General features: G+C 38.3%; 1 protein-coding gene across 1 annotated transcript in view; it reads right to left on the bottom strand.

Moving 5' to 3' along the window:
* The window catches only part of CUNH11orf49 (chromosome unknown C11orf49 homolog), a 78,228-nt gene that overhangs the window by 27,452 nt on the left and 24,720 nt on the right, over nucleotides 1-26,056 (bottom strand). The window lies entirely within an intron of this gene.

Raw genomic sequence — 26,056 nt, 5'->3', positions numbered from 1 at the left:
CAAGACACTAGTACATTCACATGCTTTAGCTAGAAAAGCCACTTCACTTTTCTATGCAGAGATTGAAAACAAACAAACCAATCCTAAAAAAACAAAGTACTGGCACTCTCAACTCCTCAAAAAGCTAGAAATCTCTTGGAGAAAGAAAATGGTTACCTGACAGGGAAAACCCAGTGATCTGTGATACAAATATTAACTAACATAGCAAAGTGAAATAAGCAAGTGGTGGAGAAATTCTTTATGATCCTCAGGTGGAAGATGACAGTTTACCTTATAAACAAGCCTACATAATGTTCGCTTTCAACACTATTCTCTAGGGAGACTTGGAGAAACTAGCACTGGTATCTCAAAAAGAATGTACATTTCAGTCACACCAACTAGAGGATACTGATTTAGGAAAAGGGACTGCAGAATCAGGAACGCAGCAGACAACAAGCAAAATCATAATTACTTCATTCTGCATCAGGTCTGACACTGAAGAAGAATAGCTGGTATTACACAAGGAAAGGTCAGAGGTCCAGCCAGCCTGGTAACTGTGACACTGCTTATTTCCCACTGTGCACCCGGCCATACCTGTGTGTTGCACACAGTAGAAGCCTTGCCATTTCATAAGACGATGGATGTAGTGCTGTCTTGCTCTGAACATTCGCTAGAGCTGAAGTAGAACAATAAGGCAAAGAAACTTGTTTCCTCCTATTTACTTAAGAGAGGCACAATCGCCTTCTCTACTCTTAAATTATGTCCCCCAGACTTTTGACTTTGAAAGCAGGAGGCCATAGGTCAGGAGAGATTCTGCTGTCACAGAATGAAAAAGGAATTAGAGTACCTAATGTGTTCAGAAACCCAGAGATACACTGCTGCCTGTTCAGTACAGAACATCCACAGGACAGAGTCATACATTTAAGTCAGCTACCCAACACTAGCTACATCCTTCCATTATGGGTCTGGACTCAAAATGCTGAAAATTTTCTTCATTAATTTTGCTGGGTAGATTATTGCTGAAAGCCCAAATTAAGCATTATTGCTAAACTGAACAGATGAGAAACAAATGAACTGAATAATCAATGAAGAGATTTAAAAGCACAGCAAAGCAGACAGACACTAGTGTTCTGAAAAAAAACCTCTGTTATTAAACTGGTTAGTATTTAAATTTTTAAAATTTAAGGACATACATGTTTCTATTTCTAGGGTTTTCCTTGTCTGTTCCAAGATCATCCTGTGAAATTGGAGCCCAACATTAGCTGTACAGAAGGAAGGTCTTTAAGTGATAGTACATGATACCACATTTAACAGTGTTCCTGTGCCAATCTGCATAATGAGTGGGGGATGAAAAGCAATAGTTTTTCTTCATGTACAGCTCAGTGAGGACAGTTCCAAGCCTGCCACACAAAACTGCTTTAATAATGCAATCCAGTGCCTTTGATTTGAGGAACACGGAAAAGAATAAACAACCTATTAATCTAAATTTTCTCGTTTGCCTGAAAGTACAAAGCAGCAATGAACAAACCTCTTGGCTACATTAAGTGTACTGAAATGCAAAACTGCTTCTTTTCTCACCCTACAGTTACTCAGGAAAAAGAAGGGTAGAGAAGAGTGGAAGAAGAGAATCGGCAAGGCAAGCAGAAATGGTTTTAATATACACTGCTCAGTTAAAACACAGGGCACAACAAATTCTGAAGGAGGGCTTTCAAGTATTGCCACACAAAGACACTTTAATACAAGTGGATATGTTCAGAAGATGAGTGCTAGAGATAGCACTACTTAGTAAGGAGAAAGAATCCTCAGGCTAACCAGCTCTGAATTGAGCTGGTACTGTCAAGACTAAGGAACCACTGGTAATAGCCTGAACAATGTTTTCAGTGGTTTTATTTGTTTTGGGAAGCTTCAATACAAAATACAGGTGAACACCTTGATTAATGTTAGTCTCCTGACTGTCTGCAGTGCTGTGTTTTGCTCTGTTATTCTAATGCACTTCCAGTCAGCAGAGGTGCTTTCATTATCCATCCACTAATTTTAACATCTGAAACAGAATTATTCTAGAAACACTGTCAGTCTGACTCAGTCTGAGTCTGCCGTGCTCAAGCACTGAGTGTGGTTGGAGGATATGTTTAGGCACTTGGCTAAGCAGTTTTGGCAAACATTCTTGGTTCCCCTAGAGCCTTTTTCACAGTTTGAGAAGGGCAGAGATATATTAAAGTTGCTTGTCAAAGCAACTTCATTACATCTATGGTCTGAATAAAACATGCATAGTTTTGTTCAAACTCTTTTCTGTATGTATAGCAAATTGTAAATTACATCAGAGAGTTAAGAAAAAGAATAAAGCTACTTCATTGGCTATAGTACCAGTGAGCTCTTGGAAAAAATAGAAAAAATATTCTGACAACTTTGGGATGAAGAGAAGAACAATAAACTGAAAAAATGCCAGGACGTATACCATAGAAGATTTAATATCTGTATATCTGTCAGTCAAGCATCCATAATACTTTTTATATGGAAAGTTCAGGAAAACACTAGAAATACCTTCAACCAGGATGTTTTCAGTAAAATGTTATGTGAGCCAATAAACGAGTCATCTTTGTGTTTTGACTCCCACTCTTCCACATGCAGTTAAAGCCAGATGAGACAAATTTAACAAGCTGTTGCTAGCTTATGCTACAATTGTAAACAAGAGATCTCAAATTATACATAAATTGTTTTCTGGGGAAGAGAAGTTCAATGGTGTTAAGAGCAGGTCTGGCCTAGCAGGCCCTTTATAACACCATCAGACAAAGCTGTAATATAAACATAGATTTTATACAGGGTCTTCTACTGCAAAGGGAAGTCTTATTCTCCCTTATATTTCATTACCATCCTGTCCATTATTCCAGCACAGCTGCCTATGCATCCTCATTACAATCAGGACAAATACTAATGAAACTGAAATTTCTTTTTTACAGGTTATTTTTTGTTTCGATCAGCTCTGCACTGTCTTCACCACACAGCCAACTGCACTCCCACAAAGAAAGGGAAGAAAATCAGTAGAGAGGTAGGCAAGGACTACTCCTCCTTCTGTCACCAGTGCCAACCCAACAGTCTTTATCTGGCCACAGACTCAGTTGTCGTCCTTGGGCAGAAGCAGTTTCCTTGCAAGTCACCTGGCAGCACAGCTGGCCACAGGACTGCCAGGTAAACTCTTTTCTCCACTGTCTGAAAGCAATGCATCACCTTCCCCAGAATGCAATCCACAAAATGTCCCTACCACCAAAAGCACACAAAAGAGTGACAGACAGTGCTTTAAAAATTATAGTATATTGACTGAAATCCATGAAAATGACTGAAATCCATAATATTTCTGTTAAAAAAAAAATAAGTCAGTGCCAGTTCAAAAGCAGGAAATTAATCTCCTGGAGAGTAAGCTTAACTATCTCCTGCATCACACAATTCTAAATCATTAAGGAAATAGCTTATGGTTATTAAAGCTAGAGCATTAAAGGGATAAATCATTCTGAATTTATCTACTGAAACATCTCTTACAAGAGTAAAATCTCAAACTAAAGTTAGTGAATAAGTGTCAGGCGCCTCCAATTATATCCTCCAGTAGCCACTGTGCGAAGAAATTTAAGGTCATTTAATTAAGGACAAATGAATCTTTAACCAGTCACTTTAGCACTCAGCAGTGGTGTATAAGCCTCTATTTTGTACCATCAGAGACTGCATTTATTTAAGAACACTGGAACATCCCTTGCTCTGGGCAATAAAGTCATTAGTGCAGCTAGTTCCACCCCCTCTTATGCGTTTATGTATTTGACTTGGAAAGGTGCATCTTCTTCAAAAGTGCCATGTTTGCCTTAAGGTATTCCAGACAAGTCAATTTTCTTTACTAGTAATGGGAGTACATACCCTTTTGAAGTTTTGGAGTTTGTTGGTTTGGGTGGATTTTTTTTCAAGAGTTACTCATGACTATCGAGTGGTTGAAAGTGTGATAATTAATTTTGAAATTACCAGATGAGATTTCTCTGCAAAGAGTGGGTTATTAATAGCTAAAAAGAGTTCAAAATTCTGAAAATCCACCCACAGTTGAACTGACATGCCAACATAAGGCTTATTTTGCCTTTGCTGTCAGCTTCTATCATTTAGAAGACTTATTATTCAGCTTTTTAAATGGCAAACATCATTACAGCAAACCACTCTGACTTGAGTAAACTGAAAAACCTGCTTTAGGATCTTCACAGTTTTAAAAAATCTATCTTTCCACTCAATAGAATAAAATAAGGATGAGCAGAGATAAATCCATTTACAGAAAATAACCCTTTTAGAAACTTTATGGCATTGCCTAAGCACTGAATTTTTCATCTTATGTTACAAATTCTTGTATCTGAAACTGAAATTTTCCCCTGTTTACTCCTTCAGGTGTTTTGGAAGTCATGCAAATAATAGAACAAGGTTTTGTCCGAGCTGTTACCTGATTTTATGCAGAAGTTATAAAATGAACGAAGAAGAAATACCTGCTATGGAATTTGTTCAGCACATGAAATACGTGCCAGTACATGGAGTAAGAAGGCTGTTGGTATTCACCAATTATTTCAGTAATATGTCCTTATTTATCTCAAAAAAAAACCTTAAGGAAAAGCCCTTTGAAGACATGACAGTAATAAAACATTGTAAATGTCAAAAAATGCTAAAATCAGGAATGTGCAGAAAACTACCTCAAGTCTGTATAAATGATATCAACACTTCCTCCATTATGCAAACACTATTTTGAAGCATGATTATATTACAGATTTTCTCCTAGTTTCTTCATAATAATTATTATTCTTACATACTTCATATCAATTTCATTGTCACAGTACTGTCAAACATCTTTATTGACACATTTTTGTATTATACTTTACTTGGATGAAATGTCACACATTTCCTTGTGAGGGGAAGAGGAGGGGCAGGCACTGATCTCTTCTCTGTGCTGACCAGAGACAGGATCCATGAGAATGGCCTAAAGTTTTGTTAGGGGAGGTTTAGGTTGGATATTAGGAAAAGGTTCTTCATCCAGAGGGTGGTTGGGCAGTGGAACAGACTCCCAGGGAAGTGGTCACAGCACCAGCCTGATGGAGTTCTAGAGTTGTTTGGGCACATAGTGTGACTCTGGGGCTGATCCTGTGCCGGGCCAGGATTTGGGCTCAATGATCCTCATGTGTCCCTTCCAACTCACCATATTCTGTGATTTATTCCTTTCCAAAAGGTGCACAACCTACCCAAGTAGGGAGAGATTAAGTTCTCTGCCAAACATTGACAATATTTTAACTACCTTTCTGATATATTACAAGTGGAAGATTCAAGTAAAATTCATCTAATATTAGCATAAATATCTTTCATAGATTCCTAAGAAGCAAAAAAATAAATAAACCAATGTCAAAAAAAAGCATCTGACAGCAGAAAATAATACTGAGAAGCCAGGAACTTGCAGAAAACTGGGAAGAGAAACAAAATGAAACTGGTAAAAAAAAAGTCAGGGGAAAAAAGAGAAAGATAATAATATGCATATCAGAAGAAAACTGTATTAATGATAGTCCTCTTGACATTTTGCTATATGGGGGGATAAAAGCAGTGTTCAGAAAAAGCATGTGCTGTATTTAATCTGATACATATCATCCTTCTTTTTCTGCAGAATCCAAAACATTTTCCATTCCAATGATAATTTGCGAGGATGTCAGTAGTGGAGTGGTACTTAACATATTAAAAAATTAAAAGCAGATGTTCATAATTTCGGTGAGAATTTTCAAGAGGGTTGGCTGACAAGCTCTCAGCACTACTGAGAAGTGATTTTCAAAGCCTGAAACACCTGGGAAAATTTACAGGACTAGAAAAAAGCTGAAGTTACTTCAGCACTTTAAAAATTCTAAGACTGGGGCTTACTCTGAGTGAAGGGCCGACCCAACAAGAGCACACAGTATACTGATGAGAGCAAGGATGGGGTCAAAATACCACTTAAAGTATTGCCACCAGTTGAGATAACCTGGGTATCTGTACCATGGCCACCCTGATAGCACTTCCAAACAAAATAGTCAAACAGGAAATACTGCATTTTATCAGTAAATAACTGATAGCTATGAAACATGAAGAAAGGTTTCTTGGCAAATTAAGCAATCTTTCAAAGGGAACACAAGTCTAAGTGTAAAAAAGCATCAAAAACCAGTTAGGTTTTCTGAGATATTACCCTTCATACAAACAACTCTGTGATTAAAAATTTTGAATTACTCAAAACAACAGCTAACTACATTAACTGTTACATCTCAAAATAAGGATGAGGCATCACTACTTAGAAGATGTACTTCTCTTGGGATCCCCAAGAATACCTCCTCAGTATTACATTTTAAAGAAGTTTTTCAAATAATGGCCTAGAAGAGAAAAATAATTACGTGTAACATTTGTGAGCCATATACAAACTGAGGAAACTAAACATTTTAAAGGAGTGAGTAGTAACATGGTGAAACCTCATGGGCATAGTCAGGTTACATGTAGCTTAGAGCCTCATACATGAAACACTCTACACAGAAGCAAAGCATGCAGAGGACTCCACCTGCATACATAGTTAACAACAAAGACAGGTGAAAATGGTGGTCACCAGAAATGCTCAGAAAAATGCAGTTAGGAGAATAATACGTTCCTGAGATGACAAAACACAGCAATGTCAAGTAGAGAGACTCAGTTACCAGCACTTGACCAATCTGAAACATCTACAGCTTTGGAATGATGGTTGAATTGAAAAGGAGTCAGAAGTGCTGCGGGAATGATCATGTGCTTACAAAACATGCCTCACAGAGAGAGGCTCAAAATGATAACTTACTTAGCTTGTCAAAAGCAAGAATAAGGAATTGACTTTAACATATGATTAAAACACTTAAAACCCCTTAATTTTCATAAAGTAAAAAAAAAAAAAATTCAGGTGAAGATAATCACACTATTAAAAGACTGCCACAAATTGAGATTGCAGTAGCGTACTCAGGAATCTGCTTTTACAGGCACCCAAAGAGATGTTTCAGTTCAAAATCAAGTAAGTCTTAGTAAATTCTGACCTCCAACAAAACACACAAGTTACCAATAAACAACCTTCCTCCCCTGTCAGGACAATTTCTCACCTGGCCCTCCAATCTTCACAAGCAACTGTACTCTCAGCAGTAGCAGTGTGGGGTGCACACAAGGCCACCCTACTGCATGTCTGCAGAACAACTACACAAGGCTCAGCCTCCCTGAGGAAGGTGTCTGAGAGCAGGCAGTTTGCAGAAGCCCTCCTTCCCATGAAAACCCAGTACTTCATGGGCACCGGGCTGCAGGCCAGCCTAATTGCTCTGGCAGCACCGGCAGCTGACTGCTTCCTCCTGCTATTTTTCCCAGGGGCCCTTCGGCCCCTTCAGGCTCACATGACTTAATCAAACCTGAATGCCCTTCTGGAAGATATGCAAATTATTTTTCAGTCAGACAAAAGTGTTTTGGCTCAATACTGGTGTTACTAAGTGAAGTTTAATGATGTGCTATACAGGTCAAACTTCATGGCCCACTGGCACTTTCTGGCTATAAACGCAACAAGTGTATTACACTCTAAAGGAGGTTTTAAGGCAAAATATTAATATATTCAGTACATTACCTAATTAGACAAGGCTAACTATCAGTACAAGGCAATGTGACCTGTATTTTAAGGCCAGGATTGTCAATGACGGGATTTTTGCACTCAGAAACTGTTGGCAGTTTGAGTTCAGCCATGGGTGCAGAGTACCACACTCTGCACTCCACCTCCCTGTGACCTCGCACTGGCACATTTCAATGTGCTGTGCTGGGAGAAAACTAACTCAAGCAGCAGAAGTACTGAATAGTTTGCTGCCAGTTTAGCATGCTGAGACAGATCAGCACAAGATGGAACAAGTGCTGGAGCTGCCATGAGAAGGATGCAAGAAGGCAGTACCTCACTAGCCAGCAATTAGATCAGGTTATGCTGACATGGTACTGCAGATTTAATTAAGGCATTAGTAAAGTCTCAAATGCATTCAATTCTGAGAAGACAACATCTTCAGTTTCCAATTTATCTTAGGCATATGACCAGAATAGGTCACTTTTTCCTGTCTAGCTCTTACCGCAAGAAACTGAATCACTGGGATATCTTAAATGCTGAGCCTTTTCCCAGTGCAAAGTAGAATAAACCAACTATAAATATTTCATAGCCACATGAAGCATGGTGGTTTGGTTTTAAAGCCATTTTAAAAAATGACTGTGAAGAACGAAAAATTACATTGCTTCCAAGGTAATGAAAGGACAATTTCTAAAAGAACAGGTTTCAACTTGCAAGTATTCCTGGGCAACCCATTTGAACTGTGGGGTGGAACATACAGTCCTGTGTATTTCCTTTATTTATATTAAAGATATATTGTGGGATCATAACACGCATTACTGACAACAACACTTAACTGAATATTGGACAACTCTACAGGACACACACAGGTACTTTCTTGGTTCTCTTTCACCTGGTAAGATCAACTGAAAAAAAACAAGGACACTAGAGGCAATGCTAAGATAAGGATAGAATCAGTTGTTCTTGTTACAATAAGGCTGCTGGGATAAAGTGCTAAGCATTTAACTGGGTACAGGAATAAGTTCTTTATGAACAATAATGGTATCTCTACCTTATCCATTCAGCTGCATGTCCTTGTATACATTACTAGAATTAATACTACACAGAACTCAAAATAATTTGTTGTTTATTTACAATTACCCCTCTCACATGCTAATGAGTGACACCAGCTCTTCAGAGAGAGAATTTGCTTTTCTTGCCAATCCATCTTTGGCAGACTCTGCCCTCAAAATAGAAGATTTCAGGGAGGGACTGAAGCAAATGAGAGGGAATGCACAGGAGGATAGTATGATATGAGAAGAATGCTTGCAATTTTATGTGGAGAAAACCCAGCTGCCAGTTTTTCAGATGTTTGAACTCACACAGAGATACTCTGCTGTTTCATCAACAAAAGGTATATGCTTTGATACTCAGTGTCCAGGGAACAGGTGCTCCTCTGTGCCCTAACCTGCTTATGCACTTCTAATCAAAAATGGCTGCATTAACAAATAATGCAATACATCATGATTCATCCCACTCCCTAAAAACATCTCTATTACAACACCATCACCTCCATGTTAGACAAAGCCTATAGAGACAACATAGTTACTGGGCAGCTTCTTCAAACTCACCTGTGACTCAGGTAAAACATTGTGGAATAGGGACTTTTCAACAAGCAAAAATTTTAAATCATTTGGAACTTTGAAACTCCTTCAAATCCAGTGAATTAATTTGCCTTTCTTTTATTGTCTTGCAAACTCCTGTCATGGTGTTTGTGGCCCTTCCCAAATCACTTGATGCTACTTGGAAGCAAGGGGATTGCATGCAGTAGTTTTATCAGAATTTGTCTATTCAGTGAATCTAAAGCCTGCAACAATGTGCATGCACAAAGCAATTGAACTATCACAATGTTTATTGGTCCCTAGATGTTTTCTGGCTCTCAGGCATAGAAGTCACATGCTAAAACTGTAGAAAATAACCAAGGGATATTTTGTAGAGGTACTATTCAGACCTAACACTACAGAATACAGTATCCCTCCAGGTTCTCACCTGTACCTTCATGTATCTGGAAAAAAAATTATATAGTTACACATGCAGAAATGGGAGAACAAACTCTGCAACAATTTTCAAATATATTAACACTAGTAGAATTTGAAGTAGTTCACTTAAAGCTGAAATTGAATTATATAAAAAGTCACCCAATTGATTCCCAGATCATCCCACTGAGATAATCCAATGTCAAGATTTCAGAGAAATCCAGTTATGAAAGTGATCTGAGTTAAAAATAAGCTTTAAAAAATGCAGTACAAGTAGTGAAATGATAGAAGAACACGGTACTGAGTATATCTGGAGAATTCCCCGGTTAGCAAAGGGAAAATACATTATTGTGCAGAAAAATTAGCAGCCTACATGCTGCTCTGCCTGCATTCAAGTCCCAAGAAGTTCTGCATTGCATTTCCAATTACATCAGATGGGAGTCAGTCTTAGAGGCTTAATTGAAGGTATGTTCTGTGAGATGTTTTCATTAACAATTCTTTCTCTTTCTCAAATAAACTTTTGCTTATTTGCTTTTGTTTCCCCTCAAAATCATCAAAGAACACATATAAAATGCTATCTTTTTCTTTAAGACTCAAGGATAATTGTGGCAGTCATATTTTTGGAAAAAATCCCTTTGCCCAGGATTTCTCTCCTGGGAAGCTGAGAAGCCTCAGAGAAAAAGGAAAACAGTATTATCTCATTTGCTTCTCCAGTGTTTTGCTGCTTTAGAATGTGGTTGGAGATTGTTTATCCAACACGTGATTTTTTCATTGGTTTCATATGAATTGTTTGGACTTATTGGCCAATCAGGGTCAAGCTGTGTTGGACTCTGGAGAGAGAGTCACAAGTTTCTGTATAATCTTTTAGCTTTCTGTAAGTATCCTTTTGTATTCTTTAGTATAGTATTCTTTAATATAATACAGATCATAAAATAATAAATTAGCCTTCTAAGAACATGGAGTCAGATTCATCATTCCTTCATCTGGGAACACTGCAAATACAATAGATAATAATATCTGTCAAATCTGCATTTACCTTGAAACCATTTTAAGTTCAAAGTTATCTGAACAAGGTTCTTGAAGAACAGAAAAGTCACTTCTGGATACTTCAATAACTGAAAACTGCAGTATTTTGAAGAAAGCTCTATTCATATTTTCTTTAAATCATCTCTTCTGCAGTGGTACAATCTATTTTTTTTTCTGTATTTATTTATTTTTGCTTGTATTTCCTCAAAAAGCTACTATACTCTGAAAACAAGATTTTAGAATAACTTCTGGCTATAACTTGAACAATCATGTTCTAGGTTGTGATAAATATGTTTGATAACACAGTTAACTCCTTAAGGATTCAGCCTCCTCTACAATGACCACCACACTCCAGTTTCAAAATGAATACTACTGTATAACTTTAGGAGTTACATAAATTCCTTTTGCTATGTTTCCTGTAAAAGATCTTAAAAGACAAATAATTTTTTAAGGTGAGTTAACTTAGTAGCAAGCAAATATCCATTGTTTTGAGGCTGTTTAAAATATTATATTAACTTAACACTTAAGCTTCTTCTAAATATACCTTAGAGCCATTGTTCAGAACTGACATAACAGTGAGGTCTCTGCCCTACAGAGTAGTCATAAGTGAGTGAAAAGTAAAATCCTTCTCTACCTGTATCTCTGTTACATAAAAAATGCTCACAAAAAGAAAAGGTAATCAAGACACATTTGCTTGTTGACGCTTTCCTAATCTGAATTTTTACTTTTTTTATATGTTCAGTTTGTACCAATGAGAAACAAACAAACATCCACAAATTAAGTACTGGATGTATTTGACCAACACTTAATTTTTTATTCAACATTTACCGAATGCTCAAACACAAAGAGAGTAAGAAAAGGCAAAGGAGCAAATGTTAACAGTTGGGCTAAGGAGAATGGTACACCTCACACTCTTCTGAAACTGTTCCAGGTCTGAAAGATTTCAAGATGATTCTGTACATTGTCTGTGACAATCCTGTGCAACCAAACCACAACAAAAAGGGCCGCTGCTTTCATATTTACTCTCTGCAGGTTTGGTTAGTTTTCACATGAATAGATATAACTCTTGAAATCCAGTTCTATCTGTCATAAAGCCTTTCCTGCCTTCCTCCAGAATTGATTTTAATATCATCCTAAGAATGGTTAAAAGACAGGAAAATTCCCATAGGAAAAAACTTTGAGTCTGAACTGGGGGATGGGGGGGCAGAAAGAAGAGAAGAAAGACTGATACTAAAGGCTTTTTTATGTTAAAGTTTTTACATTTCAAATGCTTAGAATGTTTTACTCACTCTTTTTTCTGTATTCAAAAAAGAGTTACCTTATTTTAATGGAAAGAAGCTGCAAGTTTACATGCATTTGTCTAAAATTAGCTAATTATCACTAACAAGAAAGTAAAAGTTTCTTAAGGCCTTGATTCTGTCCAATTTGATCTATACACATAGCTAAATACTCTCAGTTTTACCAATTCGGCCAACACTTGTATGTCCAAAGATTACTTAATCCAACAGGTGTAACTCCAGGCTATAAATAGAAAAATGAAGGTACAGTAAGATTAAGAGATTAGCCAAAGATACAGATTAATAGGATTAGGATGCAGGAGTTGCCAGTTTGAATTTCCTTGCTTATCCCATATTTGCTCCAGCAATCTAAGTACAAAAAGGACAGCAGAGAGCAGAGGTAAATGCTGATATCTTCTACTTGGCACCAAGAAAAGAAAGTTAAAACCCCTATTCGGTATCAGCTGTCTGACTAGAAATTGCCTTTACACACATCCAAAGCATGCCTATTATCAGAAATAATGTTTTGAGTACACAAGAGTAATTCAATTCATTTTAAATCAGTGTAAGACCTGGCAAAACAAAGCTCCAGGCTCTATGTATGTATAGGGATGTTCCAGATACATCCCTATACATATTCCATATTTCTAACAGAGAAAGACAAAAGAAATTACAAACAAAGCTTTCAGTAGCTGTATTATTTCTTTAAAAACTGCTTCCCTTGGTAACCCTGTTTATTTGCTGCATCTGTGTATTGGATTAGAGTGGCAAGGTTTTGGTAGTGGGTGAGGATTGCAGGGCAGGTTTGTGTGAGAAGTTTTAAGAAGCTTCACCCCCAGGTGTGACAGAGCCAATGCCAGCTCAAACCAAGATCAACATATCACTGACCAAGGCTGAGCCAGTCCGTGACCATGGTAGTGCCTCTGGGATAACATATTTAAGAAGGGGTAAAAAACCCCAAACTGCAGAGCTGCAGCTGGACAGAGAAGTGAGATTGTGTGAGAGAAACAGCTCTCACACAAAGGTCAGTGCACAAGGAGGGGCAGGAGGTGCTCCAGACACCAGAGCAGAAATACCCCTGTAGCTCTGGTGGGGCATGGAGGTACGGAGTGAGGTTGAGCCTAGGAAGAAAGGAGGGTTTGCTGGAAGGTGCTTTTAAGATCTGGTTTTCTCTTTATCCTCCTCTTGATTTCATTGGTAATAAATTCAATTAATTTCCACAAATTGTGTCAGTTTTGCCTGTGACAGTAACTGGTGACTGATCTCTCCCCATGCTCATCTTGACTTGCAAGCCTTTAGTTATATTTTTCTCTTGATTCTTCAGCCAAGGAGGGGAAGTGAGAAAGCAGCCTTGGTGGGTACTTAGCATCCATTAGGGTCAACCCAACACAATCTGCTAAAGCTAGCAATATTTACTTACCAAGAAACAGATAAAGAGCACTTTACTATACTTTTTTTCTTTAATATTAGTTCTGCAAAATATCTTATCTGGGGTCCAAAGGAAATACTTAAGGAGATTACAAATTTGATTTTGGCTGATTTGTTTCTTAACTCCTCTAGTCTAGTAAGATTTAATACAATATTCACTTCCCTTTGCTTGCTTAGGGGATACTTTAGATACAAAAACTGGGGAAGATTTATAAGGGACAAAAAGCATCATGGAATAAAAAGTTTTCTAAAATATATTCATGAGCTTTATTCATGATTCTTTATTCAAGAATAGTGAGTGCCAGAATAAATGAACACAGCATCATTAGAAAGGCACATTTTTTTACGGGTTTGATGTACTGATCTAGAAAACAGAAAATGTTTGAAATGCAGAGTGAAATGTAATTTTTATGTTGCCTCTACTCAAGCTTCAAACTTAGAGCCTCAATGAAAAGGCTGTTCTACCTAAACTCCTAGTGTAAACAACAGGAGAAGGATAGTGACCAGAAGATTCAAAACTACCTTATGGATCAGACACTGTCTGCTGACTGCCAAAGAAATGCATTAGATTTCAAGTTTGGGCATCAAGGACAGGACAAGAGATGATGGACACAACCTGCAACAAAAGGCAAGCTCCAGCGGGTATTCTTTAGTTTTGGCTTTAGCTACACCATGCACATACTCAACTTTCCCATGGAGCAGCCTCTTCAGAGCAAATGCCAAAATCCCACTTCGCTGGGTTTGAGACCCAGAGTTCAGCTTTTAAGCCTGTTTTTCCAGATAAATAGCAAGACATGACACAGGCAGATCAGGTTCTAAGCTTTGTTGTTTTACTCTTTAAATGAAAGAACTCAGAAGATGGTCTTTCACAGAACAGAAGTGTTTAAGAAATCTTTCACTAGACACTGTGCACGACTTGCCTAGTAGACTGGACCTAAGGGGAAAGAACTGTCTGCTATTTTATAAGGTGGTCGGTCCCTTGAAGGACAACATGCTTGAACAAGACTCTACTAGCTGGTACTTTGAAGCTAAGCAAAAACAACAAAAGACTGCAACTTCTGTATAAAAGGGAAATAGTCTGAATTTACAATAAGGGAAGATGAATAAAGAATATACTCCAGCATATAAAGTAGTTTCTATTTTGAGATTCTTCAAAAGGGATAATCTCTTGCCAATTCTACTTTAGAAGCCAGCAACTTCTGGTTTTCTAAGTGATACAGTTACCAGCTAAGCACCAGACTGCTTATGAGCCAAGCCACTTTCAGACAGGTATTGCACACACATGAAATAACCTTCCCCTCCTGAAGAGCAAAGAATTGTCAGAAAATAATACTGAGCATGTGGTTCTACAACAGAGATGATGAACTCGATGACCTGTGTTAATTAAATTGATTTCTATCTTGCTCTAAAGACTTTCTTGAGAAAAGCATGTAGCAAATGGGGCTGTAACATCAATCTTGAAAACAGCTACAAATACATCCTGCATCATCCCACACAGCTCATGTACAGTGATCTACTATTCTGAGTAAGATGAGTACTCTCAAAACATTTGAAAAACAAAAAAAGATGACAGATTCTTACAATTTATGCAGACAATGTTGCTTCATACTAACATATGTGTGTTTTCCTACTTGTTTCACAGTAAAGCAGTCAAGTATCTGTAAAAAAGGCAACTTTAGTATATAAAATTGAAGTAATACATCAAAAGGCCAAACATCTTGAACTCTGACTATGCAAACTTCAGCTAATTACTTCATTTCCCTGTCTCACTTTCTGGAAGTGTACAGTATTGTCAAGAATTTTGGGAAGCTTCAGTCCTTAATGTCTGGAAAATACCTAGAGATCCTTAGAGAGTAGGTACAGAAAAGTGTTATTGATAATCATCATTCTGAAATTAAGACATCACATTGGAGGTCCTGTCCATCACAGAAGAAAGCCATTAAGCACTTCTCAGCAACTTAAGGAAAATTACACTTGCTCAGTCATTTAAAGGGTTTGATAAGAGAAGTTTCCAATCAAAGTAGACAGAAAAAATTATTTCAGGAACAAGCTACAATATTAACTGCTGTTTATCCTAATCATGTTAACTAGCATTTGCTTTGCATGGTAACTTTTCACAGCACACCCACCCTCCTGCCTCTGCCAGCAGAATGAAGAAATACCTAATAGCAGCATGGGGAACGGGGATGAGAAAGAGGAAATAAAGAAAAAACTTTGTTTCTGATATCAGATACTGATGAAGAGACAACTTCACACAAAAAGAACTGACAGCTTGACTTCTTTTCAGAAAATGTTTAAGTTATTCTGGGAATTATAAAAGGGGAGTTTGACTGAAGAGTAGATGAGCACTTTGAATATGCAATACCTTAACTCCAGCAGAAAAAGTAGGGATAAAAGTAGTAACAGATAAGCAGATACCATAGCTGGAAGGAAACAAATATTTGACAAATATATTATCACAACAGAGATAAATAATAAAAAAAAAATGGGCAGCTAAAGAGCTGAGAAAGGGATGAAGATAGTTCTCAATGAGTTTGTCCTCCAACACAAAGGAACTAAAGAGGAAGAGTTAAAATTCTATTCTGGACAATATTGCCTTTCCTGACATCTCTCCCTACCCTCTATGAAAATGGACACTAGTAATACTTTGGAACCTCACATACTTGCATTTCCAAACAGAAAAAAAATTCCTTTCAAATTTCAGTTTCCTTTAGGTTTATTGTGTACTCCATGTACTCTCCAGCCCCCCTTGATGCTATGGTTTCTTCTACTGAGAAACACCAGGTAACTGCATTACAAATATTACCCAAGTTCTACTGGAGAATTTGTACAAATTAATTAAATTAGCTGATGTAAATTTTGACTATTTCTGGGTCTGAACCATAATGCAGGAAAACCTCAGAGAAGACGGGATTCGACAAGTATCTATGTGAGCACTAGAATTAGCAATGCTTTTATCCTATGGATTTTTGGCTTTGGCTAACTGACATTGCAGTCTAGGAAAGCGTGAACTTCTGTGTAAGCTTTTCCTGTGCCTGAAGCATTTCTAAGGTGTTTTCTTTATACCTGAAAAACCATTTTATAAAAGTTTCAGAAATGTATCTACCTAGCATTTAGAAGGACCACAGCCCTGGATTTCAGGAGAGCAGACTTCAATGACTTCAGAGATCTCTTTGTAAGAATACTAAGGTTTATGGCTCTAAGAGAAAGAGGGGTCAAGAACTGATGGATATTTAAGTATCTCTTCATCCAAGATAAAGAAACCTCCGTTTTTCCAACAGAAGTTATGAGATTCATGCTTAGTAGGATCACAGAATGCAAATCACTCTCAGATTAGTTTATGAAGGAAGGTATCACAGGCTGCATATTACCACAGACATGTCCTCTGACAAATTCAAAATGGATCAAGCTTAACTTATAAATATTACTGACTACATTTCATAACTCATTTGCAGATTACAAGTTTTCTATAGTAATACCTTATCCCCATTTCACAGAGTAGTAGTAGCATATCAAAGTACTAATCATGCATGCAGATCACTTCTACTGATACTCATCTAGGATCCTTGAAAGAGGCATAACAAAGTGTAAGCCAACAATCCTTTTCATCATATACAACAACTTTATACCTGATCATACTCATTTAAACCTGACTTCAAGATGTTTACTGAGGTGAGGCAACTTTAAAAGGACGCAAAAATTTCTGTACTTAATCCAACATCATGCTTTAGTCAAACATGGACATACTGAATGGAACCAAGGCCTGAAAACAAAGTGCAAAGTAGAGACTTCCTGAAAGGTTTAAAGTTTCTAGGATCAAATTATCTTGCCTAACAAGAAAAGGCTTACTGGAAGAGTTCAGTAATATCGTTATCGGAACAGAAATTCAATCAGTCCTTTTAACAGCACAGGGGAAAATCAGTTCCTCAAAAGAAATAAATGGCACTCTCAAGCTTATTTTATTAAAAAAACCTGAATATAAAGCTTTTGAGAGTATAACAGATTAAGTAGAAGAACAGGGGGCCAGAAATTGTAGTTGTGCAAATTCCCAATGAACAAACAGAAAAAAACCTTCTACATGTAGGTCAGGTCTGCTCAATCCAATGATAGATACATATTGTAGAGTCAGGAGCACACTGTAGAAATCAGCTGAGTTAATTTAGGAAAGCTAGAAAGTGAATGTGTAGTGATGGAAACTGTAAATAATAAGATCATGAGAGAGAAAAGCTGAAGAACCCAGGACGATAAAGACACAAAAAATTATTTGTTCAGAGATTTTTGTGCAGCTAGACAAAAATCTCTTAATTTAAAATGATAACTCCTAGTACCAAGGCTAAGTCAAAGACTTAATTACATGTGTGAAGGAGAGTCCTTACTCTTCTGTTCATGCCGAACACACATTCATCCTTCACAGTCTTCTTCCTCAGATTGCATCTACACTGCTCACAGCAGCTCAACACAGAGATGCTAGAGTTTATTCCACAGAAATGAGCACAGACACAGTGTAACAACACTCCCTTTATGTCCACTGATCTGCTGAGACAGATCAACTAGGCTCAGGCTGCTGTCAGAGCAAAACAGCTCTGCAACTTCCAGGTCCACAGCTAGTATCTTGAGATAGTGCTGAATTGTACCATATGCAAATACAAACCCCAGGCTTAGTTGTCTATGCAAACATTGCATTATACAGCACAGACACACACTTGAAGCCAATAGCATGGGCAGAAGTATGCTTTAGGGTTCACAGAGAAGGGATGGAGATAATGCGTTCCTCAGTTTAGGCACTTTCACCTCTCAGAGCAGACTAAGAGCCAGCATTGGGCTGAAAGCAGATATGGACTTCACAGAGACCCTTCTCATAAAACCTCTTTGCAGAAAGTCACAGTATAAGGAATTGAGATAAAACAAGATTTTCATCTACTTTCTCTACCTCTTGCTGAAGAACAGATCAGCAATAGTATAAAACATACTAATTAATGAAACTAAGGCTTCATAGACATTCTACTAGATGATCGCCTAGGCAAATGAAGTGTGTAGAGCATCTTTCAAGATATGTCACAAGTGAGAGAAGAGAGAGACCAAGTTTATTTAATATAAGAAACATGGGGCATTCAGAATCTCAGGCCAGATCAAACAATCTAGAACCAGTTTTGTTCCAGGGAACTTCCCCACAATTTGTAATACTAACTCTTCAAGACTACATTGGAACCTAAAAAAGTCTTAATTAAAAAAATCCATTTCAGTTGGTTTGAATAGGAATTCTGTCATAGGGATGGGAAACGTGCCAGAAGACTGCAAAGCAAATAGTAATAATAATTACCAGTTGAATTTTGGATAATTGCTTAGCAGAATGCAACAATGATCATTGCTTATTTAAATGTTTTGCTCAACTGGGACAAAAAGTAGAGAACACATTAATTTAATTTGCCAATGACACAACCAGTGAAGAAGTGTCAAAAGACACAAAACTGCCAGAAAACATTAGAAAACAAACAGAAACATTTACTAGTTTAAAAAAAAAATCTAGAGAGATATACATCTGGAATATGAAATTGAAAAAAAACATTTGAATATTAAGAAGAGCTGATGTATGCTCAGAGACAGCTGAAAAGGAAATATAATACTGGGGCGAAAAATAAACCCCAAACCAGGCTAGACAAGAAGGATTTTCAGTGTACTACATTTAATTTCACAAACTGCCTTGACAGAATGGCATGAACTGAATTCAGGGAGAGAATTGACCCATCATTGACCCACTTCCACAAATGATTACTGCAAAGCATTTTAGATCTATGCAATGCAGACGTTTTAACTTACAATGGCTTGTAGACCTATCTCACCATCTCTAAAATGTAATCCTCCATTTATTTTTCCCCAGCTTCAGAAATCCTTTGTCCTGATACTCCAGTGTCAGGAGTGCTTCCAGGAAGAGCTACATTGATAAATCATAAATAGCGACAGCTGTAACCATAGTGCAAAGGAACTATGATGTGAGTAAGGTTAGAGATCAATCATTTCAGCCAAGGTTATTTCCCTGCAAAATGAATTATCTCACAGCTAACTTATCTTTAGGATGTGCTGTGAGACCTCACTGATTCATGAAAGATTTCCTACAATAACATGGTATAAAAATCTGATTTGGTTGTAGTAACAAAAAGGAAAGGAAAAAAGATTCTGATATTTACTGTGATCATTGCTATATTGTTCTAAACATCTCACTTAGGAGAGATTGGCTAAGATAAAAACTGAGATAATCTAAAAGCTTACAAAGATGGGAGTGAAAAAAGGCAGGGTAATTTAATATAAAGAATAACATATGGCAGCATTAGAATGACACTAGTGAAGGAAGGGATTTTGTAACCTCAGGAAAGTAATCTTGTCAGCAAAAAATGCATTAAAATAGCATCTTCCAAAACTGAGCTGGGAGAACAGTGGTCCATTTAGCTCTTCTCTATCTCCAAGTTACATGAATTATATAGATAAGACATTTCTTTAATTTTTGCAAGGAATCTAGCCTTCCTGGCAAACTCGAGTAGAATTAGTCATAGAGGCTTACCACTCTTCTCATTTCATGACATAGCTTGTGTGCTTGGTTGTGGTCAACCTCCCTTTCCACAAGCTCCAGAGACAGCTAGGCTTCCAATTTCCTAACTCAAGTGTGCAGAACCAAAGAGGTAGCCATCACACTATGTGATGAATGTGAAAGAAACCTGATCGTTTTATAAGATTTTCTTTCAATATCAATAGTAATAGTACCTTTTGTCTGAAGCAGAAGCAAGTGTCTGCAAAAAGGATTCTCAGGCAATATAGTCTAACATACTTTCTGCAGGAGTTTTACATTTCAGTGCTAAATCTAAGGTATCAAACAACAGCTATTTTTGCTGGAAGCAGTTCTAAACTGGGAGGGGGGGGGAGGTGCAGAGAAAGAAAAAAGAGAAAAGCTGTTGAAAAGCACCAAAGAAAGCTGGGGCTCTAGAAAAGAAGTGCCAATGGTTCTGACTGAGCTTTCTGTTCACTTCTCAGTACATCAGGCCTGGAACAAGTTTCTCAGTGCAAAATTTCTCTAATTGGCTGGAAAGCATTTAAGGAAAAATCTTTTTAATTAAAAACAGAGAACCAACAAGACATGAAAGCCATGGGGGTTGGGAGAGGCATATGTTGACCTTATGAGGCTTCACAGCAGAACTCTGCAGGGGCCGTTTAAACTGAGAAAGCACAGTTTTAATTAAAGAGTCCTGAGGAACAGACAATTCAAAAGAGCAGGTCAGATAGATTCCAAGAGGTCAATTTAAGCACAAGCAGAGGGAAAACAAGACTTCTGGCCATTCTGCCTTCCTCTGGGAGAAATCTGTTGCTAACTGATCATTATGCTTCAACAAACAGAAGCTGTCCTCTAACCACCTCTGCGAGTGTTGCATATCATTGGTACAAGTTAAAAGGAGGGCACAAAGGAATATAGTGAATGGGGTAACAGATTCACTGGTGACCTCTCACTAGTGGGGTTCCACAGGGCTCCATTTTGTGCCCAGTTCTCAACATCTTCATAAATGACCTAGATGTGGGACACAAAGGAATACTAATTAAGTTTTTCAATGACAGTAAACTGGGTGGAGCTGTTTTCTCAAGGGCAGAAAGGCCCTGCAGAGAGACTCCAACAAATCAGAGGGCTGGGCATTCACCAACCATATGAAATTTAACAAGGGCAGGTCCCTGATTCTGCACCTGGATGGGGCAACCCTGGATATGTTGACAGACTGGGGAACAAGAGGCTGGAGGGCACTGCCGCAGGAAAGGGACATGGGGGTCCTGGTTGACAGTGAATTATGAGCCAGCAGTGCCCTGGCAGCCAGGCAGGCCAAGCCTGTCCTGGGGTGCATCAGGCCCAGCAGCACCAGCCGGGCAAGGGAAGGGATTGTCCCACTCTGCTCTACACTGGGGCAGCCTCAGCTTGAGTTCTGGGGACAAGTTTGGGTGCCACCATATAAGAGAGACATGAAACTATTATAGATTGTTTGAAGGAGGGCTACAACGATGGTGAAGGGTCTGGAGGGAAAGTCGTATGAGGAGTTGCTGAGGTCACTTGGTCTGTTCAGCCTGGAGAAGACACTGAGGGGAAACCTCACTGTGGTCTTCAGCATCCTCACAAGGGGAAGGAGAGGGGCAAGCACTTCTATTCTCTCGCGACCAGAGACAACAGTCAAGGAAGACATGAGGAAGACATGAAGCTGAATCAGGGGAGGCTTAGGCTGGATATCAGGAAAAGGGTTCTTCAGCCACAGGGTAGTCGGGCACTGGAACAGGCTCCCCAGGAAAGTGGTAATGGCAACAGCCTGACAGAGTTTAAGGAGCATCTGAAAAATGCTCTCAGGCACATGGTGTGATTCTTGGGGTTGTCCTGTGCAGGGCTAGGGACATGGATTCAGTGATCATGATGGGTCCCGTCCAACTTAGAATATACTATGATTCTATCACAAGAAATTCTGTGAAGTTTTTTTTCACCAAGAAACCTCAGTTTCTTGACACTGTATCACATTCATCTGTTTCCTTCTAGTCCTGGTATCACATTCCCAATGCATGGAATCCCAGATATGCTTATGCATACTTGAAAATAGAACGCTGCACCTTACTAAGCTTCTAAAACTGCTGGAAAATCCTGTAAAATGGATCCAGCATATCACCAAAAAGAAATACTCTTATCAAAAAAATAAACAAACACACCCCCCCGCCCCAAAACAACAAACTTTTCTTTACTTTTCAAAGTGTCACCATCACATTTATTGAATCTAGTAAATTTCCCTTATTATCCAGAGACAAAAGGAAAAATAAATCTAGTCTCCAAACAAAAGGACTTTAAAAAGTCAAGGTAACTGGAACACATCAAGTAACAGAACTAACATACAGAAAAATAACATATCTGCTATATTTCTCCATGAAGAGCTATTTCTCACTAATTCAAAAGGATAAGGAATTATGCAGAAAAATAACATCTACAGCAATTTCCCAAGAGAAACAGTAATGCTAGTGCATTTCAGTTACTGTATACATGGTTCTGCACACACACAGATTGTTACATTTAAGCACTGCTTGTGTCAGACGGATTTCTCTGTTACTGGCCATTGGAGAACTCATGGCTGAATGCATCTGCTTGGGTGTATGACGTGCACATTCCAAGTCAAGACTGACAGACAAAGGAGTAAATTTCCCTGCATCAAGGAGGAACAGGTACCAGCTAAGCAATCACCTAACTTATTTGTGAGATTTTGTCTACTTTTCTAAAATCCCAATTACACAGAAATGAAAATATGGGGGATTTTGTTTGTTTGGAGGGGTTTGTGAGTTTGTATAAGCTTGGAAATCACATCGTCTTACATCTTTAATATTCTCCCTTGCTTCCTTCCAGCCAGGGTACAAGCTTTGATGTAAGTTATTTATTAGGTGGACTTATATCCTCATAGGGTTGGTATTTATGTCGTTTATCAGGGATACCCTTCACAGATGGAGAAAATTAAGAAAAAGCCACCACCCACTCCTAAAACATGAAATTCAAATCTGGAATGAAATGTAAAGTAATTGAGAGAGGGGAAAACGGCAGTAAACATTTTTATGATAAAGGAATAAATAAAACCAAAAACAACCTAGAAGACATGGAAGTTAGTGAATGTACTACTTCTGGCAAAGGAAGACAAAAGATGCTTTCATAGTTCTTCACAGACATAAATCAAAGACAAAGAATGGAGCAATCCCTGCACAGAAGCAAACCCAGAGAGAAAACTGGGGCAGATAAGAATCATGCTGTAGAAAACAAAGGGTATATTTTCATCCTCTTCTGCACACAGAAATTCCACTGACTTAAAGTAGCCATTTGATGAATAACACTTCATACACATCACACAGGGCATCAAAAGCATAAATTCTAGTTCAGGTCTTAAAAGCAATATTCCTATGCTAGCCCAAGCTATATTGCTACTAATTTCAGAAACAGCAGGTTGTTTGTCCCATGCTCTGTTGCATAGTACATAACCATAAGCAGAATTTCTTACCAGCACTCCATAACTCACTTACCTCCTTGTGGTGGTTTGACCCTAACCAGGTGCCCACCAAAGCTGCTCTCTCTCACTCTCCCCCCTCAACTGGACAGTCAAGAGAAAATATAATGAAATGCTCATGGGGCAAGTGTAGGACAGGGAGACATCACTGACCAGTTACTATTGGCAAATAGACAGGCAAAATAGACTCAACTTGGGGAAATGAAATTGTATTTATTACCAATTAAATCAGAGTAGGATAGTAAGAAATAAAATCAAATCTTAAACCTTCCACTCAGCTCTCCCTTCTTTCTGGCTCAACCTCATTCCTGATTTTTCTACCACCTTCCTTCCGCCAAGTGACACAGGGAGACCAGGAAGTTTGTCACACATTGTCTTTGCCATTCCTATCTCCTTGCTGTCTTTTCCAGCTCCAATATGGCATTCCACAGACACTCCTCCACAAACTTCTGCAACCTAATACCCTCCCAAGGGCTGCAGCTCATCACAAACTGCTCAAAGTTGGTCCCTTCCATGGGGTACAGTCCTGCAGGAATGCACTGCACCAGCTTGAGTCTCCCATGGAGTAACAAGTCCTGCCAGCAAAGCTGCTCCAGCATGTGTTTCTCTCTCCATGGGTCCACAGGACTGGACCTTCAGGAGTCTGCTTCAGCATAGGTTTCCCATGAAAACACTTGACACTGGATCACATTCATCTGTTTCCTTCTAGTCCTGGTTGCACAGGTTCAGCTTCTCAGTAAATGAGTTTAATTCTTAAGTGGCCATGAATGTTATAAGTTCCTCTACACACAGGTATAGCAAAAAAAAATTCCACAGAAAAACTGAAATGAAAAATATCAAGGTTCTAGTCTATAATTATGACTGAAGAACCACAGAAATTGGACTATGTGGGTCAAAATATTGACAGTAATTTATCCAAAGTGATGCATTTCTGTCTCTGGTTAGTGTAAAAAGAAAATGTATGTAGATGTATAAATATACAGTTAAACATGTAATATTTACTCAGACTAAAAAGTGAAGCTAGTGGACTTCAAAGTCAGAAAAATACACACTGAACTCCTTTTAGGCCACAACCAGAGCTTAGCAACATCCAGCTGAGCTTTTGTTCCTGTGCTTATTACCCTTTCTCTTGAAAGTACCTTGGTGATTACACTTTCTTCTATGGCCTTTTCCATACTCACATAGAACTACTAAAAGTTAAAGAGAAAGGAGATATTACGAAGCTAAAACTTGTCTATTCTTTTCAACAAATCCAGGTGCCCTTCATCTGGCTGAGGCTGGTGCTGGATAAATGAAGCCTGATGAAAACTTGCACTGAAAGCACTGCAGTAGATACTTTGCATCAGAGAGCTTCTTCTCAATTTTTCAATATGGTTTATCACTAACAGCTGCAGTTCTGGTGGATGACTTCTTCACTATTATCTCTAACTCCTCTATAGAAATACGTTTGAGGAGGTTGCATGTTACTTTTCCTGACTATGACCTGACCTCAAAACAAGTATATCCTTACTGCATACTCTTAAATTAGTATCATATAATTTACCTCAAATATTTAAATATTAGCCCTGAACTAAAGTAAATTATTTATAACATAACAAAGTATTTCTCACTGGGAAGAAGGTGTTACAGATAGCATAGTCAGTTACTTTAGCAGCTTAGTACAGATTTTGTCATGTTTAACTATGATTGCTTAATTGCCAAAGATCTAGATGGCATACGTCAAAAAAGCCTTTATTCACAGTCTGGCAAACTCTGTTCATCAAAAGCAGAAGTGTTGCAAAGCTTAGCCAGAAGGCAAGGTTTTATCTATATTTAAGAGCTGGTTGTAGTCATTCCTGCAAGAAGAAATGAGTCTGAACAGCCTGAAAAAAAATGAGGCTTATAGTAAAAAAAACTCCACCAACATTCATATCTGTACAGCAACTTTCAGTGTATTTGCTTAAAATACTAAATTAAAAAGTAAAAGAAAACATCATTTTAGTTGTATGTAGTTACAGGAGTTTATTTTGAACTCTGGCCAGTTCTGTAATACCTAATATACCAAGTGCAATATAAGAATAGCTAGACATGATAGCAGAGTGCTGAGCATTTATTTTGGCCCTGGAGCTTTTTCCTTGTGGGTAGGGCTGGGGAAGAGGTCACACAGCTGTCAGAGGGCCCTCTTCCACAGCAATCAGGATTCTGCAGCATCACCTAGCTACAGCACGACTACTCAGGCACCGCTCAGGTAGCAGTGTTAACTGCCCCACACCACTATGAACCCAGCCTCCTGCAGGCTCCTAATGAAAGCACTCAGGAGCCCAGCTGGATGAGAATCTCAGCACCCCCTTCCCTCATGCTCCACACCCGATATTCTAACCTTCTCTGGGTCCCAGCCACCAACCTCCAGCACATTTTTTTTCCTATCCTTCTCAATGTACAGGCCCACAATGTGCTCCCTCTGATCTATTGTTGCTTAACATGCTGTTCTGTAACAGAAGTAGCAATAGCAACAAGGTGCTTCTACACCACTATATTCTGGGAGCCATTTTTAACTATTCCACAGGGAAATGTGATGTTAGGTCTCATTGTCAACATTATTAATGTTAGGATACTAGAATGCAATGTGAAAGGTCAGTATTTGTAGTGCACTAATAACCTGGCTAACGATTTTCATGTCAAGGTAAC

The sequence above is a fragment of the Passer montanus genome, unplaced genomic scaffold, assembly GCF_014805655.1.
Source record: "Passer montanus isolate IOZ18808 unplaced genomic scaffold, ASM1480565v1 scaffold18, whole genome shotgun sequence".
In the NCBI taxonomy this organism is placed as follows: domain Eukaryota; kingdom Metazoa; phylum Chordata; class Aves; order Passeriformes; family Passeridae; genus Passer; species Passer montanus.
Note: the sequence above shows the minus strand (reverse complement) of the source record. Positions and strands in the feature narration are given on the sequence as shown.